This window comes from Equus przewalskii, chromosome 28 (assembly GCF_037783145.1).
Source record: "Equus przewalskii isolate Varuska chromosome 28, EquPr2, whole genome shotgun sequence".
Classification (NCBI taxonomy): Eukaryota; Metazoa; Chordata; class Mammalia; order Perissodactyla; family Equidae; genus Equus; species Equus przewalskii.
This window is the reverse complement of record NC_091858.1, coordinates 22,041,029-22,060,537: the sequence shown is the minus strand read 5'-3', so window position 1 is coordinate 22,060,537 and position 19,509 is coordinate 22,041,029.

The window sequence follows — 19,509 nt, the reverse complement described above, 5'->3', positions numbered from 1 at the left end:
TCCCCTCAGAGAAGATGAGGGGCAGCTGGTGAATACACATCACATCACCCCCTGCCCCCAGCACATAGTCCTAACGGTCTGCTTGCTTGGGGACTAGAATGTCTTTGGGGAATAGAGACGCGTTTCATTGAGCTAACTGGCCTTGGGGGTATAGGTGCGTGCACTAACCGGTTCATTTCTCGTCTTTAACTCCATGGGGGGAACTCAGGCATTTTACAAACTTCTCGGATCTTCAGTGTCCTCAAACACTGAATGATAATCCCTGCATGCTTTCCAGACTTGATGCGGTGACGCGTTTGAAGAGCTTTTGAAAAAAAACAAAAATGCTATTCAAACATTGGTTTTCTTTTATATTCCATTAAATTTAGGCCCTAAGGATAATAAGGTTGCATTAGATCACCAAATCTGGCCTATGGAAAGTGTTTCTTAGGATGAGAAAATTTCACAGATCATGTTTTACTCTTTGAATGGCTTACATATGGATCATGACAACACATGAGTGTGATGACTTCCTTTTGTGTAGTAGATCCTGGGATGAACTAAGTGGGACTATTTTAGATAAAGAAGGATCTCGTGCTGCCAAATGAAGTAATAAGAACTTTGGAGTTTGCTAATGGTGCCAGGAGCTGTGAATGCATGGCGGGAGGGAGGACTTTGGAACAGTAGCTAGGAGAAAGGAAAGGGATTCAGCAAGATGGCAGGATTCCCTAACTCCTGGAGCGACATGGGCATGAAATGTCCTTGAGCAGAGACAGGTTAATACGTTTCTAGGAAAAGTAAACTTCTGCTATTTTTTCTAAACATTCTCGGTAAAACATACAAAGAAACGCACTTGTCTTGTGTTGATGGCACCTTGAGAATGCAGAAGGAGTCAGGACTCCTTGAGTGCAGACTGTGATCAACAGCAAAGCCAGCAGAGGCCCAAGGCTGAGCTTAGAGCGATGGTCACGGCCCAGGCTGGAGTGGAAAAGCAGGCTGAGGTGGACAGACTTGCAAGCAGATGGAAGAAAGCCAGTCTTATTTTCAAGTCCTGGAGAGAGATGATCCGACACAGAGGAGGGAAAGAAAGATTCTGTGACTGCGGAAGGTGGGCTTTGAAAAGGGGCCATTCACACAGCTGCTCTCACATGACACTTATTTCGGGGCGTTTATCATGCCTGCATGGCATTCAGCCTCCCCATCTGTAGTGACCCAAAGTTAAACACAGACTCTTCATCAACTACATCTCTATTGCTGTTTCTTGTAACCGCTGCTGATCCAGCCTATAAAATACCACAGAAGTCTTGACTTCAATGTGCACCTGCAAGTATGACCTGTGGCTGGTTACCCTGGAAGTGATGTCTTTCTCGCGTACCCTGGAAGAGCCTGCTGCACTGACTCCTCTATTCTGAGCATCTTCGCTCTTACTCTTTGGTGTCACCGGGAATGACTTTATAGACAGCTTTTGCTGTTGAGGACTTTCAGGCTGAGCACAACCTGAAAGAAGCTATTGACTTTGTTGCCTGCTGTGGCACGTTGGCAAACGCCTCCAAATTCCTCTTTACCAATCAAGCTCCCGACTTACACTGCTCAGGCCATACCAGCTTCCTTTCAATCTCTTCAGGTGCCCAGCCTGACTGCCTCAGGCAGAAAGATGATCTTCTTCCCCACTCTGTATACTCATGTCTTTGGTTCTTTCTCTTTCGGAGGTACTTGCCTTCTCTGGATGGTTTTTCTATATCACTTTATCTAAAGTATCTTTTTTCCTAACACTTTTTATCTCACTACTTGGTTTACTTTCTTCATTAGCACTTACCACAAGTTGAAGTTATTTTGTTAGTTTATTGCTTTAAAGTTTATCACCAATACACCTACTAAAATGTAAGCCACTTGAGGGCAGGGACGTTATTCTTGTTTACCAGTATATCCCCAGACATTTAACAATGATCCGAGTATGTTTAACTTCCTCGAGTTTCCCTGCTTGACCATTGCATTCCAAAAATATGGGATATGCTTTGGCTCCTCATTTTGACAACCTGCTCAAAATGAGACAAATTATTAAAATGAACATTATTCACAAAAGAAGGAAAATTACAAAGCAGAACAAGTTAGATCCTGCAAGAGACAGCTGAGGTTTTTGAAGCCATATATTAAGTATACTTCTGTTTTCTCTTTCTTGAACAAAAGTTTGTTAACCAAAAAAGAAAACTTACTCCTGGAGTAGATAAAACTGGACTAGCAAATGCATTTTTCACAAGCTTATGATCCAGCTTCAGGAGGAGTATTATCAATAATTAATCAAAGTTCTGAGATTATTTAGTAGTAAACAGAGAGGTCATTGTCTTTTCCTGATCCAGAAAGTTCCTCCACATAGCCACTCTATTTTTTAAAAATTTGTTTTGACTCCCAGTCATCAATAAAAATTTGGCTTGAATATATACAATAACAAAGATGCTATGGTGCCTCTTTCTTTCTATTTTGACTTTTTTTTTGACCAAATAACTTCACCTTTCTTTGAACCAAGTTACTCAATAAATGAAAGTCAAATGGTTATTCCTAAAAAAAATTTTTTTTAATGGCTTTTGAATCACACAGCAAGTACAAACAAAACCATAAAACTAATTTTGGAAAGCTTAAATGATTTTATCTTTCAGATTCAGTGCATCAGCTTGCCTTTCTATTTTGGGATGCTGGTTTATGTGAAAATTGGGTAATCAAAATTATTAATGATAAATAAAAAGGGAACATGTTTTTAAAAGTAAATCTCATGTCTTTAATCCATCATGAAGTTTTCATCACCATTGGAAGCCATGAATTTGTATTCCGTAGCTGTTGGAGCATTCCACACAATGAACATATGTAAGTGGAGATGGTAAAAATGGTCAGATCCCATACTTTAGGATGTCATCTTATCAGCTGAGGCTCTCAGGAAAGCCTCTCTACTTTTTACACAATGACTACGCTATTTGCATGACAACTCTTTTTCACCTGTTCCCCAAACTTCAGGCACTGCTTATATTTGTCAGATATCTTTAAACTAAGTCAACAATATCTATACTTAGGGGTATTGAATTCACTAAATGACCGTACTAAAATTAATTAATTTGTGAAATGTGATCATTTGTATTTAGAAAAGAATAGATTTTTATAAATAAAAGCAACTTCTGGTCCAGAAACAGACAATAAAATTAAGCAGAATGTGAACTATTTGGTAAAAGACACATTGAGATTTATTTAGATGATATTAAACTAAATTTTTCCTGAGAAAAACTTTTTGATATGCATATCAAATGAAAGATCTCCATACATTTTTAAACTGCATGGCCCTAGATCAATGTTAATTACATTTATTAATACTAGAAGTAATATGTGAGCAAAAGTAAACGAGTGATCTTAGAACATATTTTATTCCACTCTAATAGTTTAATTTGAGTACTTTTTGATAAATCACAATACTATACAAAGTTTTATCTATTTGAACTAAAAAGCAATAATTTGAGTAATAGAAAAAATTAAATTTCCCTGTATTATCAGGGTGTCTAGAACCCTTTCAACTAATTTTGTGACTTAATGAGCCAGGATATTTTCCCTTAAAGAGCCACTTTTGGAAGCATTTAGTGAATTTAGGTGATGATTATTTTCAAGTAGTACAAAGAATTCTAAGAGCGTGACTTTTTTGATTGTCTTAATAAGAAAGTGAAAATAAAATTGTTATCCAGAGAGATTCTACTAGTCCTTGCTTTGCCATATCATGTAATTTCTTTGTACTGATTGAGCATAACAACTCCAACTAAGATTCTGTGGTTTCCAATTGTTTTAGGGTTAGGATGAGCAACTGTCCTAGTGTAGCCTTGAAAGTCCCACATCCAAAGAAACTCTTCAGTGCCAGACAAAGCTAGATGGTTGGTCATCCTAACCTGGACCCAGAGATCTTCGACTCTGTGCCTCATCTACTATAGTCTTGGCAAATTTATCTTAAGAACATATTTTCTTCCCTTTTCTTACCACTTACTACCTTCTTCCTGATGCACACCAACTCTCATATGCTTTTGGTATTCCTTTAACCAAAATCCCTCACTGTGGCATCCTACTTAGGAAGCAATCTGTGTTTAGTGATAGCCCTATTTCCAGCAGTCACATCAAAACTTATTCCCTGCCATAGGACCTGGCTCTCTGTGGGGGGATTACAAATTGACAAATTAAACTGTGCTAAAGAGAATGCGTGATAATCATTTGTATTTCTGGAGAAACTAGCCTAGCACAAAGAAGTGCCTACCTCATAATAGGCATATAAAAAAAAAAAGCTCTTTAAATGAATGTAGGAGGAAATAAAAGACTGAATTGAATGAATGCTAGAATTTTAAAGCACAACATAAGAGGCCTGAAACAGGAGCTATTTTGATAGAAGTAGATATACACACAGGCAGAAACTAATGATAACACCCTTCTAGAGAACTTGAAGATACTTGCAAAGTTGGCACCTTGCCTCTCTTGACTACACAACTGTGAAGAAATAAAGGATTATTTCATGCCATGTTCATTAATTTCCTCAATCAGCTGGGTTTGGCATTTGGCATTATGATTTATATGTGAATCTTGGGTAGAATACATTGTCTGGGTTGTAAATTTGAATTAATGTAGACCTAGCTCCCTTTCTCGTTATCATATATTAGAAAAATACATGAAAAAATAGCTAAGAGGTGAGAGTATCTCAAGTTTTGAGCCTAAGCTTTGTTCCCCAGAAAATTCAGATGTATTTGGTCATTTACTAGAGACTAATAAAAAAGTTCATTGTAGAGGCCGGCCTAGAGGTGTAGTGGTTAAGTTTGCACGCTCTGCTTCAGGGGCCTGGTGTTTGCAGGTTCTGATCCTGGGTGCAGACCCTACACACTGCTCATTAAGCCATGCTGTGGCAGCATCCCACATACAAAATAGAGGAAGACTGGCATAGATGTTAGTTCAGGGACACTCTTCCTCACCAAAACAAAACAAAAAAGACAAAAAACGTTCATTGTAGTAGGGAGAGTTTCTAGGCACTTGTCAGGTCCCAGGACAATGAGTCAGAGTGAGGTCTTGCTTGTGTGGTCTCTTTTCTCCACTTTCTCCCCGCCTTACTCACATCCGAATCTTGTGTTAGAGCTCTTAAAAGGGGAGACAGCCACAAAATATATGGGAAAACGATTTCACTAAAGTTCTGTGAGACTTTAGAAGTCCAGGGAAGCTGGTACAAGGCAGCCAGTGCCATGCTGTATAACCAAATGTGGTCCAAGGATTGGGTCTGGTAAAACTATAGCCTTTGATCAAGGAAACCGCAAGGCCGGTAGCTGGAACAGGAGTGGGACTCCTGGATGGTGAGAAGCATCAGCCACACCAGGAACAAATTAGGAAAAGTGATCATTTTTGTCACTCACACAGTCTCTGAAGGAGACATCCTTGGCCACATTGGCCTCATCCTCAGTTTTGTTACAAACACTGGAGATATAAGCAACACTTAGGAAACGTTGAATTATGGGGATATTTTTAATTTTTTTAGATGTATCGCCTGTGAAAACATAGGCAATGGGTATATAATGTAATATATACATAATATATATTATATATTCTACACAATGCAGTTATATAATACATTTTATTTTATATATGTGAATTTAATCTGCCTGGTCTTTCAATTATATATGTATATATGCATTTATTCTGATATTTAATCTGCCAGGTCTTCTGATCAGGGGAGCTTAATCCATAGAAACTATTACTGACATCACAGTGCTGTTCAGAAAGTGTCAGTAAAGTTGAGAAATAATCCTATACTTATAATATAGAAAAGAGCTTCGTATGTTAAAAATAATCAAACAAAAATCACGGAACATCAAACCCCCCCAAATACTATCCTTCATACATTGCTAATTTTGTTACATTATATTTTTACTGTTCAATTTCATTGGATATTTATTCACTTTTAAATTCTAAAATTAGTGACCAGTACAGAATTAAAATATAATCCTCAAAGGAATCAGCGCTCTAATCCATTTTAGATTTTAGTAGAAGTTGAGAAGATACTCCTTTTCAAAGCATGCCCAATGGAACTTAGTAACTCAGATAGTCTACATTAATATCAAAATGAGTACTCACTTTTTACTGCTGACAGCCTTCGAAAAAACCACATACCTATGCAGATATGTAGGAGGTACGCTGGGTAATAACATGCTAATGCTGTCAAATACAAAGTCTTTACCACGTTCAAAATGGCACTCAACTTTCTTTTATCTATTCCTTTGAACAAGGATTTCACTGAAATAGGATGAGACAAGACTGTAGCAGGCTTTTAGGAGTCAACTCTGCTCCACCTTCAGAAAGCGTTCTGCTTATTATCCGGTAACTTGTTCTCTGAAATATTTCACACATTGACTTTGTGTTGATTTCCCCCCACCATGCTCATCCCCCAGGAATTTTCTCAGGTGGAGATGCTGAGTTGACAAGCCAGAAATTTCAAGTGTCGTAACTTTCAGGTATCAAGCAATAAGCACATATAATAGAACACAGGGGAACCATTGTTTCATCATGAGGACCATATTGTGAGTCCCATCTGCCTTCGAAGTAATTGCCGTTGAACTTTGGCATATTATCCTGTTGTTCTCTGTCCCACCCACATAGCCATCATCCCTCATCCAACACCACCCACTCCCCTCCACTTTCCAAGAGATAGTAAATAGAGAAGAGAGCAAAGTGAACAGGACAGAGGGCTGTGTGAAGACAGACCTGAATAAATGCAGAACCCATCCCCATCTGGTTTGAGGGAGCCTCTTGCTGCTCACCCAGCCCAAGGTCACTTAACATATCACCCTCCTGCAGTTACTATGGTAGAACCAAAAATCTCACTGTTTTATTGCATTTCAGCCAAATGACACATTCATCCAGTTGCTACTGTTTTAAAATACATGCCTCCATATTAATGCTTTCCATTGCCATGAGCAGATTGAGTGAGAATACAAAATTGTGGGGATAATTTCTCATCACATATATCAATCTGTGTGACTTGTCTTCCAGGCATGTTGCTGAGGATTCTATAAAATTGGTCTATAATTACAAATGTAGTAAAAGAGTGTCTCTCTGTACATCTTTGAAGGGAATTATGCAAGAGAGGTCATCTCATTAAATTTGATCTAGCTTGAGGCTGTCTCAGCTTAAAAAGGGTAGAAGTGATTTTTTGCAAATCAAGAAAAATGGTGATGATGTATGGCTCACAGATGCTTCATTGCTTGAAAAACAAACATAACAAAAGAGGTCAACTGTTAACTACTGAGTTTATATATAAAATAACTACATTTCATGTTATATGTGAATAATAAAACGAGTCAGAACTAGTGAGAAAAGCATGGGATTTCTGTAGAATTTAGTTGTGACCATTTAACTGAATCTAATTAAAGCATTATATTCAGAAATGTATTGAGCACATCAGTTAAATCAGTTCTTTGGTGTCTGCATACAAGACATCAGAATATGTCCCTGTTCCTCTTTAAGGTCATTGGAAACAAGAGTTCCCCCCTACATTGCTCCTAGAAACATAGTGTTTGTCCCTTTCTCTTCCAATTTGTTTTAGATAACTGTAAATACCTTCTATTTTCTAGGGAGCTTTTTCCAGTACGCACGGGTGTTTGTGGCCTGGGGGAGAAGAAGAGGAAATGTTATCCATTTGGCCTAAAATCTTGTCTTAATTCAAGTCTATTGATTTCATCAAGTCTGAAAAAAAATGAATTATTTGACAGCTCTCAGAGAATTAAAAAAGGTATGCCTCGTTATTAACAAAATTATGACTGCATTGCTTGAGTGCTGTCTATTTCAGAATGCAATTTACAGAGTGACATGAATTTGTATTTTGGAAAATATATGCATATCTTTCTTTCATTGATAGTTACCAGTAGGTGAGCACAGATTGCTGTGAAAACAGGCCTGTGTGGGAGGCTGAGCAGTGAGCATGACTGATAAGAGAGGCAGCTTCCTTCTTTGCTCTCCCTCTGTTCACACTCACTACCCTTTTCCACCCACTCCTGTGTCCCTGGGATGGCACTCCTAATAAAAGAGTAGCATAGGCCACCACAGCCTTTGCTTTTAAAAGACCCAAGTTAAGCCATTAATACTAAAATTTATTTTGTACTTTGCACTTTGGCCCATAGTCAAAATAAGCATTGCCAAATTTTGCATAAATGCTTGGTGTGATGACTAAACTCTTCTCTTTCATATTGAAAAGTTTCTTATCTGGGTCATGTGAAAACTGAATATATCTTCCTCCATAGATGGGGACATTTATAACGTTTGCCTGGCAGCTTGCCCACTCTTGATTGCAAAAGGGAATAAAATCTCCTTCGAGAGTCACAGAAGATGACAGGAAATTTTGAAAAAGAAAAAGAGAAGGGATTGATGAAGAAATAATATTCTCACAAAAACTCAGTATCGTTAAAAATATCAAGGATTTTAAGAAAGCATTTTAAAAACATGAACTCATTTTACAGACTCAGAGCAGATTCCTCGAGAGTCTTCAGCCTCCTTTTGGTAGAGGGGGAAATTCTGGGAAAGAAGAGTAACTTCTAACTCTAACTGTAGGGCTGCTCTGGGGCCTTCCGGAAAAGCTCCATGCACATCCAGGGAGGTCTTAGAAATCTGTGAAAGGGGAGCCTTCACTTTCTCAGTCAGCAGGCTTCTTTTTAAGAGGAGAGGAAGCAGTGAGGCAAGAATGTTCTAAAACCAGGAGTGGTTTCAGCCAGGCAGCTGACGTATCAGGTGCTCCATCAACTTGTGTGCCATCTGTTTTAAAAGCCATCCTTGCGTCCACCGTGGATATCTCAGTGAACAACGGCTAAAATTTAACCATCCTAACAATGTCTTTAGACAGACAGACGCTAAAGTGTTCCTTCTAGGAAAAGCAGTATAAATTTGTGTTGGGATCATGGTAATTTTAAAAGACCTGATTGTGGTTAGGAAATCTTGGGGTCAATTGCTTCTAAAACAATTCCTGCGACTCTTTGATCCTGGGAGGGAACGTAAATGTGCCAAGTGTTCAGAGCAGGCTTCGTTATTATAGCTATGGTCTGCATTTTCCAAAGAAAACTGTTTGATGGTTCCAGATTCTAGAGATTCAAAGGAAGCTCAAATGAAAACTTCCTCGTAACCTCTTCATTCATCACATGGTCAGCAGAGGTCCATTTCGGTAAGGTTTCCTCAGGGAAGTGGAAGGCAAAAGAAGTCATCTGATAGGATGATGAGATGTAACAACCTTTTAAAGCAGTGGCCAAAGCCAGAATGTTCTGGAATACTGATTTGGTGCAGTTTTGTTGTGCGCATAGATAGATGTTGACTATCAGAAAATTTAAATGACAATGACTCTTTTCTTCCCTCATATTTGGGAAAAGAGTAGCCAATTTTTGTTAGATGATAGATAAGAGTGAATATTTTGAAACAAGAACAATGTGATTTGATATTATGGGATGGGGTTAATAGGCAGTGCTAAGATATTGAGCAAAAGTTTAAACTATGTATTCCAAGCTGCCTAAGCCATTTAAGTTTTCTTATCAGTGCTACAAAGATAAATGACTATTTTCACTTTTTCCCAAGTCAGATCAATATCGTATCTAGAATTTATTTGGTAATGCTTAGCCGCCCTCCAAGGGTTATCGAAAAGAATAAGTAAAATGATGTTTGCGAACCAGTTTTGTAAAAATACGTGTAGTGTATGAATGTCAGTTATTGTTATTGCTGTTACAGGAATAGTTTGGGCTTCACCCCAGTCTTAAGGGGAAAATTTTAGAATATGAGTTGTCGTTATTCTTACTAGCCTCATGACAACCTGTGTGTTATAGGAATCCCTTTTCAATCTCATTCTACTCAGTCTTGCTATTAAATACTTGGTAAATTGAGTTGAGAGTGTGCTAATTGGATTTGTGGACAATCCAGAGCCAAGAATAAATGCTTTAGGAGAGGATTAAAGTATAATAGGATTCTGATAAACTTTAGGAAATAGGCCAACTGTCCACCAAATGAGATTTCCTAAAGGTGTCTACAAAGGCCTAAAGCATAAAATAAAATGAAATGCCTAAAATAACAAAATGCGTTCATCTCTGAGCCATGTTATGTACACCCACACTTACTGAATTTGTATTTATCTATCTTTTCTTTTATTCTAAATTTAAATTGTTTGCTTTTTTTTCTCTCTTCCTTGTTTCCTCCATGTCTCTGAGAATTTCTCCTTTACTGAATTTTCTCTATTGTTACTCCTTGCCTTATTTGAGTTAAAATTTGTTTCTGCATAGATTGCATTAGTTATGATGAAGGATTGCACTGACGATTTTGAGCAAAGCTGCCATGTGGTTCTGTACTTAGGGATGCAAAAGGATCTCATGGAAAATTTCATGAAGTCTTGCCATGCATCATGTGGTCAGAAGAGGACCATACTGTACGATGTATACAGTACGGGGGGAGGAAGAAGCCATCTAGCCATTTTCTTCATGTGCATCTTTAACATGAGGGTCCTGCTCACTACTAGCGTCACTTCTTGAATCACCTCACACTTTTCCACAGCCCAAGGCCATTATTTTAGTTTAAGCTGCTTGAGATACTTTGGTCACAATGCTTGATTGCCAATGCCCAGAACATTAAAACTGTTTTAGTTTCCTTTTTTGCTTTATTTTTGTGTGAGCATACTTTTGATCTCACAATGTAACCACTTTCTCTATTACTTTTAACGATGATCTTTAAAGAGGTTTTGATAATGACACCTAACAGTTGTAATAGTGAGGCCATGACCTCAGAAATAATCACTGAGGCTGTGTTCAATCTCTGCCCCTTTTTTCGCTAAATCTGACAGGTGCTTCCTATAATTATCTAAAAGTAGTATTGATTGAAGTTGCTTTAGACTCATGTGTTTTTCTCAAAGAAAATTTTATTGTCCAAAGAAATAACTGAGAGAGGGTGCAATGGACATGGTGGCCTACCACCCAGATCCCCCTTCAAGGAAAGCCTTGATGCCTCCCCTGTTGGGATGCTGATGTCAGAGAGTCTTCAGCTCTCTCCCATCTTTGGGGATAGGCTCAGCTTTCTGTATGTAATTTCTGGACCTGAGCCAGTTTTCAGATTTAGAACCTCTTGAATTGAGGAAGAACTGAGTCTCCAGAAGGAAGGACCCTGCAACAACATGGCAACTATTTACAGTCATTACTGTCTCCCAGTCATTCCCCACAAGGACCTGTGGCCATTTATTCCGGTCACTTCACACTGGAGAAAGGGAAATATTGAACCTGAGGAATGCTAGAAACAAAACCTGAGTTGATATTGATACCTCGAGACATGAAGTGTCATTACAGTCCCCCTGTTAGTGTAAGGAATATGGGGCCAGGTAACAAATAATATTTTGTCCAAGATTAGGTTCATAGTGGGTTTGCATGGTGTGCTAACCTGCTCAGGAATCATTGTCCTGGCCCTCAAATGTCTAAGTGGGATAAATATATTTGGTATTTGGTACCGTTCCACACTGGGTCCTTTGCCTATAGAGTAAGAGTTATGGGAATGGGAAGACCAGATGAAAGCCCTTGAGTGTCGCCCCCTACCCTGCCAAAATAGTAGATTAAAATTACTATTGCACCCCAGGGTGAGGAGGGAGGGGCAGAAATTAGAGTCCCCTCCTCCCCACAAGATCTAAAGGATGGTTCTCATCACGTCTCCATTTAATTGGATGGTCTGACTCCCCCCGAAACCAGAGGATCCTGAGAATGATAGTAGACCTCAAGTTGTAGCCCCAGTTGTAACCTCCATGCCAGGTACTCTATCTTTGATTAATATGACCTAAGACACCTGGCGGCATGTGGCCTTTCATTTGGGGAATACGTGTTTTCCTATCCCTAGCTGAGAAGAGAATCAGAAACAGTCTGCATACACATGTAATGTACAAAAGTATAGATTTACTTTTTTGTCTTGGGGCTATGTTAACTCTCACTCCCTCTGTTACAATATAATCTACGGTGTTCTGAACTGTCTCGATTCCTGCAGAATATCACGCTGATCCACTGTCTCATGCTAATCAAGTCGGATGTGCAAGAAGTGACAGCATGTTGGAGGCCTTGTTTAGATATATGGGCTCCACAGGGTGGGAGATAAACCTCATGAATATTCAGAATTCTTCCACATCACTAAAATTTTTAGGCAGCCAATGATCATGGGCATGCCAAAACATACCAGCCAAAGTAAAAGATAAATGATGGCATCTTACACCTCCCACCATGAATTTAGAAAATGCAATGCCTAGTAAGCCTCTGTGGGTTTTGGAGGCTGCATGTTTCATACCTGGAAATATTGATCTGGCCCACGTACTTAGTGACAAAAAGGGCTGCCAGCTTAGAGTGGGGCCCAAAGCAAGATATGATTCTACATCATGTCAGAATCTGGAGTAATGAGCCCTGCCACTTGGGCTATACACATCAGCAAACCCTATGATATTAGAGGTTGCTGTGGCAGGAAAAGAAGCCATGTGGAATATATGGCAAGCCCCAGTGACAGAATCACAGCTCAGGCCTCCGAATGGTATGGAGCATGGCCCAGCTCTCTGCAGCGGAGAACTAAATATCTTGTGAAAAACAACTCCTGGCATATTACTCAGCCTTGATACAGACAGAGTACCTGATCATGACACGTCAAGTGCTTGCACGTCTGCAACTGTCCTTTGTGAACTGAGTCAAGTGGACCCAGAAACAATTCATCATAAGATGGAAGGGATATATTCAGGGTCTATCATGAGCAGAACCAGAGATATAAGTAAATTGCACAATCGTGTAGCCCAGATCCCGAGGTCATCCATTATCATGGAGTAGCACCCTTCTCTCATGTCACACATATGGCCCTATGGAGAGAAGATTTCTTGTAAATATCTGACAGAGGAAGGGGAAAAAAATCCAAGGTTGGTTCATCTATGGGTTGGCTTGGAATGAGGATAAAATCCAAAATTGAACAGCAGCTATACTACAGTTTTACTCAGGGGTCGTCTTGAAAGAAAGTGATGAGGAAAAATCCCCACAGTGAGCAGAGCTTCAAGCAGGCAGAAAAGTGGTCCAAGGTTAGAATATGCACAGATTCATGGGCGGTGGCAAGTGGCCTGGCCCAGGAGTGCAAGAATCTGGAAGAAGGAAGACTGAAATATTCAGACAAGGAAGTCTGAAATAGAGGTATGTGGATGGTCATATGGGAGTGGACACAAAGTATGAAGATCTTTATATATCACATATTAACACTGACAAGAGAAATCTTACCCTAGAAGAGACATGGAACAACCAAGTATAAAAAATAACTTGGTTAGTTGGCGTCAGCCAGCTTCTACAGTAGCCACTCCAGTCCTGGCACAAAAGGTACAAGTAAAAATGTCGCAGCAGAATAAATAGAGGCTATGCATTGGCTCCTACTTACCAAGGCTGATTAAAATATTTTTGCCACCAGACGTCTAACTTGCCAGCAACAGAGACCACCACACAGCCCCAATTATGGCACCATCTCTCAAGAAAACAAACTGGCCACTTGGTGGCAAGTTGAGTACACTGGGTCCCTTCCACCCTGGAAGGGAAAACAATACATTATGACAGAAATAGACTAGTCCAGATTTAGGCTTAACTGTCTTACTCCAGGGGTTTACAGAGTGTTTGACCTAGTAGCATGGGATTCCACATAGCGTTGTGTCAGATAAGTGGACTCACTTTACAGCAAAGAAAATTTGACATAGGACACCCTGGGATCTACTAGTCATATTACATAATGTCCCATCCAGGAGCTGCAGGTACGGTAGAGGATGAGAATGGCCTGATGAAGATCCAGCTGAAGCACCAGCTCAGTGGTGGTACTTTATGAGGATGGGTCACAATCCTCCAAGATGCAATACCACCTTGAATAAAGACTTTAAGTAGGACTGTGTCCCAAATAGGAAAAATTCATAGGTCAAGAAACCAAGAGGTAGAAGCAGGGATGACCCTGCTTACCATCATTCTCAGCAATCCACTAGGAGACCTTGGGCTTCCACCCAGCAAACTCTGGACTCTGCAGGGTTAGGGATGCTAGTCCCCAAATGGTAACATTTTCATCAGAGGACATAATGAGACTCCCATTCAACTGTGAGCTATGACTGCTGCCTGGTTACTTTGTGTTTCTTGTGCCCAGAGACCAGCAGTTAAGAAAAGCAGAAACAAATTCGGCAAGGTGATTGATTTGACCATCAAGTGGAAGTAGGACTGCTGTACTCAGTAGGACATGGAGCAATATGTATGGAACAAGGTAATCCACTTGGGCTCTCCTTTCGTCTTCCAGGGCTGAGAGTATAATCATACTGTCAAGTAGGCCATTAAGACAAGCAGAGGTGCCAGCGAACATGAAGAGAATCTAGAATGTGCAGTAGAAGAGGGAGATGATGAGTATCAGGTGTCGAGGCAGGGACACTACCCAGTCTCTGCCAAGTTTCCTTTAGGCAGAGGGGCCCATGAGTAGTAACAACTAATTGTTGCTCGCCAAATGTATATGAAGAAAGGGATCTGAGTGGCACCAGGGGTTGACTGTGGTGGACAAGGAGATCCATTGCACAGACATCTCTTCAAGGTGAGACTTGCTGCCCTAGATGTTAAGAGTACCGTCAGAGACAGCTTCCATTTGTAACCTCTCTCAGGTGTTGCTTCAGCTGCAGAGAGCCACCTCACTCAAGGTCGCATCGCTCCCAGGATGGCCCACATCTAACGATGAATGAAGATGATAATATAAATGCCTGGCCATTTTGCCTCAACATGGGAGGATTCCGATAGTTGATTTTAGCTCCAGAGTTCAATTTCTCCCTGCTTCCTTCCCTTTCCTTCTTTTCCACTGGTGTTGATGCCAAAGACACAAATAAACAACCTGCATCCTAAACTCCATCTAAGGTCTGTTTCCCAGAAAACCCAACCTTCAACAGAAGACTTAGCACATGAAAGACCTCGTTAGATCCCAAACATAAGATGACTCCTTTTATTTTAAGGAAAATCTGAAAAGTAAATATTATCACTGATCACCTAAAAAATTATACTTGTACAGTAGATATATGCTTAGTTCAGGTAGTGAAATCACTCCACGGGCTCCAGCTGGTTCTGTTTAGTGGCAAAGATGGTTCTAGCTTCATTTAGTCATCTTGTAAATGGGTTCTGGTGGTCATAAATGCGACTAGATAGGAATGGAAATGCCCATCTGTCACTGAACTTGGAAACAAAACATCAAACACAAACTCCCAAGTCACATGCCCTCCTAGTAGTAAGACTATTTAACCAATCATCAATTATTCCACCTATGGTAATACATCTTAAGCTGAGATGTCTCCCTAATGTGGAAGGATGGCAATAATGTGGAGGCATTCCAGAGCCAGAGCTTCAATTCTATGGACGTGTTTGAAGCCCTGTTTGAGCGCATTCTTTCAACCAAACTGTGAGCCCCTCTCTCCTGGAGTGTTTGGATAATAGGAGAACTTGTTGATCTATTGTAGATAAGCATGTTACGTCACAAGGCTGGCCAGGGCAGGTGGCGCTGAGCAAAGAGCTGAGTAGCTTGAGCTGAAGATGACAGCCCCCTGGGTACTGCCAAGTTATCTACTGCCAACTCTCTCCTGGATGCTGCAGCCCAGATGTTAGAGACTTTCTCTGTGTTTGATCCCAAGCCTCGGCATTTCCTTATAAATTTCAGGTACAGCCCTTTAGATCCTTAAATGCGTGGACTGATAGGAAAAAAGCAATGAACTCAGCATCAGATATCATGGGTCTAAGTCTCAGTTCTGACACTTAAGGGCTGGTGAATTAGATATATTTTCTCATTGGCAATAAATAAATAGATAAATAAATAAATTCACAACCAAAGAATCTTAAAATAAAAGCTAATGAAAAAAATGTAGGTAAAGCAACCTGTTGCAATACCTGACATCTACTAGTTTTCAATGTTTGTTAGTAGTTTTTTTAGGTGAATTTGAATTCTCAGCCATAGAACTACATATTTTTTTTTGCCATAGCTTTATCCCCCTGGAAGTTATTTATTCAACTTGACTACTTTATAATTTTAAGTCAAGCCCAGACTTAAAATTTATGCATCAAGATTTATTGCATTATGAAAATTAAAACACTTCCAGAAACTATAATGTCTTTCTAGATTTAATTATGCTATAATTTTGTGATACAAACAATAAAGATTTTTAAAGATATGGTTATGTTAATTGTCTTGACTTTTTATATCTGCAAAAAATTTTAATAATTTGCAAAGCATAAGAATAGGAATAATCTTTTAGTCTACCTCACTGTTTTTCTTTCCTGATGAATTTCATAATTCTGTATAATGATATAAACTCTTGGGATTAAAGGTATTTTTGTTTTAGAATATTTGCTGCCTCTCCCTGGGTAGGGATTAAAATTAAGCTTGGTTGTATGACTTATTTTGGCCAATGGAAAATTAGCAAAGTGATAGATGTCACTTCTGAAAGGAAGCCATCCTGTGAATGTTTCGCCATTTGTTTTTTCTCTGCCACAAGGCTGTAAATTTTCCAGAGACGATTCCATCATCCTGAGCCTAGGAATGAGGAACGCGTGGGAAAGGACCATAGTTGCGTCACCATGAACATATAAATAAACTAGAAATAAACTACTGCTGTTGTGAGCCGCTGAGCTTTTGAGATTGTTCCTACATCTTCTTTTTTTTTTTTACTTTTTATTGAGATTATGATAGTTTACAACTTTGTGAAATTTCAGCTGTACATTATTGTTTGTCGGTCATGTTGTAGGTGCACCCCTTCACCCTTTGTGCCCACCCCCCACCTCCCCTTTCCCCTGGAAACCACTAGTCTGTTCTCTTTGTCTACGTGTTTAATTTCCACATATGAGTGGAGTCATACAGAGATTGTCTTTCTCTATCTGGCTTATTTCAGTTAACATAATACCCTCAAGGTCCATCCAGGTTGTTGTGAATAGGACAATTTTATCCTTTTTTATGGCTGAGTAGTATTCCATTGTGTGTATATATATATATATATATATATATATATATATATATATACTATATCTTCTTCATCCAATCATCAGTTGATGGGCACTTAGGTTGCTTCCATGTCTTGGCTATTGTAAATAATGCTGCGATGAACATAGGGGTGCATGGGACTTTTGGAATTGCTGATTTCAAGTTCTTTGGATAGATACCCAGTAGTGGGATGGCTGGGTCATACGGTATTTCTATTTTTAATTTTTTGAGAAATCTCCATACTGTTTTCCATAGTGGCTGCACCAGTTTGCATTCCCACCAGCAGTGTATAAGTGTTCCTTTTTCTCCACAACCTCTCCAACATGTGTCACTTTTCTACAACATAACTTTTATTGCTACTATTCTTTTCTAATTTTTCACTATTAAAGTCTCAATAAATTAAAAATTTTTTTCTCCTTTTTGAGAAGATCATATGGTCTTCGGCTTTAGATTACAAAATAGCTAAGACGTTGTCATCCATCTTATACTGCATACACTGAATGGATCACAGTCTCTGTGCTAGTAAAGCATATTTCAGCTACCTTGCAATTACTGATGGAACGTTTATATCTAAGCTTCATTGATAGGATTTTATTCATTCCATCCTCCTCCTCCTGAATTTTAGGGGCAACTTGTCTATTAGCTATTCTCTTCTCTCTCTCTCTCTCAAACACACACACACACACGCACACGCACACATGCACATATACAAAACAGGCTAAGATTTTAATTCTAATTCTCTTTAGTAAATAGCCATGCACAACTTATATTGTTACCTCTGACCCCTCTTCATTGTAACAAGTCTTGGTCCTGTTCCCCTGCCTCCACCACTGCACATTAGTATTTAATATACTATTGTTCTCCACGTAACCAGAATCATATTTAATAGAAGGAGCTGTGAGAGTCTGTGGATTAGAAGGATTGTGAAAACACTGGTTCTTTGATGAAGTTTTCTAGTAATGACTATTTTTGTATCTTATTTTATAGTAATAGATTTTGATTATAAAATGAAAAATAACACAGAAACGTATAAGAAGATAAGTCAAAGATATCTATAAATTTACTCTCCAAACGTACCATACCCTGTTAAATGTTTGGTATACATTTTTCCATTTCCTGTGCATATATTAACATCTTTTACACAAAAGTGGTATATATAATATGCATAGTTCTAATTTTTTCCCTTCATTTATCCATATGCCTTGCTAATGAAGACATTCATAAATCACCCGTTTTTACTAGTCAAGGTTCTTGAATTAAAAAAAAAAAGAACAAATAGAAACTGACTCTAGCTAATTTATAGAGAAAATGAAAATATTGGAAGGATATTGGGTAGTTCATAGAATTAGTCAAATTTGAAAACAACTCTAGGCAGGAACCAAGCCAGACGAAGACTAGGTTAGCATCAGCCTTAGGAATCATCTCTCAGACACTCCCCCACCCTGTCACCCACTACTGGCACTGTGTTGCTGCCCTTGGACCCTGACGCCTTGTCAGGACTTTTGACTGCACTTGGAAATGAGAGTCTAATGAGCGGATATGTAGTACTTACTGTATTCTCCCACGTAGTAAAAGGAATTATGGCCCAGATATTAGATGTGAATTATCTTTCAATAGTCTCTCAAGACATTTTAAGGGCCTCTGGGCGTTCAGTGCTTCTCAATTTGTGGCAGTTTGGGGGCAGCTTGACTTTCCTGCAAAATGGCCTTAAGGATGGGTGACCCTTCAAGAATCACTGTTAGTTTTCTCGGTTTTGAAGTGAAGCGGACCATGTAATCTGTGTTCTATTTTTAATCATCTCTGGGCCTGACCTTGGGGCAGTTCAAGGTAAGGGAAAGCGGCTCTTTACCTGACGATGTTTCACCAGGATGAGCCAGGCAGAATGCTACTCAGCAACTACGAAGAAAGCACTTAGCTCCGAGAGTCAGCTATTTTTCTCTCAGGCCCCATTCGATCTGTGCTGTAAAATCCTATATTCATTATCAAGCAGCACTGATTAAATGTTCAAATGTGCAGAGTGCTGTTCTAGGAGCCATACAAATAGAATTATCCTGCCCTATAGGACCTTAAAATCAAAAGCAGAAATTTATTACCTAAGAGGTGTCATTTGGCGCCCTGGATATGATGAGAAGTAAGCACTCCAGTCACTCAAGCAAGCTTTAGGCTCTTGACCATGTGGTTTTAGGTTGTAGAACTCTCTTGAACTTTCTCTCCCATGCCATTCAAACTCCGCAGTCTGGGGATAATACCGAATGTACAGAAAAAATGCAAATTAAACGTACTGTATGATTTTATTTACTTAATTAATTTTCATAGACTCTAATACAGAAGAATCTTTGCTTCATTAATTTTGAACCACTAATTACTTGAGCAAGTCACACCAGGTAGTTTTATATTGCCACCGTGTGAATAAAAGAAGCTCTGAAGGGCCTTGTCCATTGGAACAATCACAAGACAGACTTAGTAGTCTGACTCCCTGTTCTTTGAAATCTATAAAGA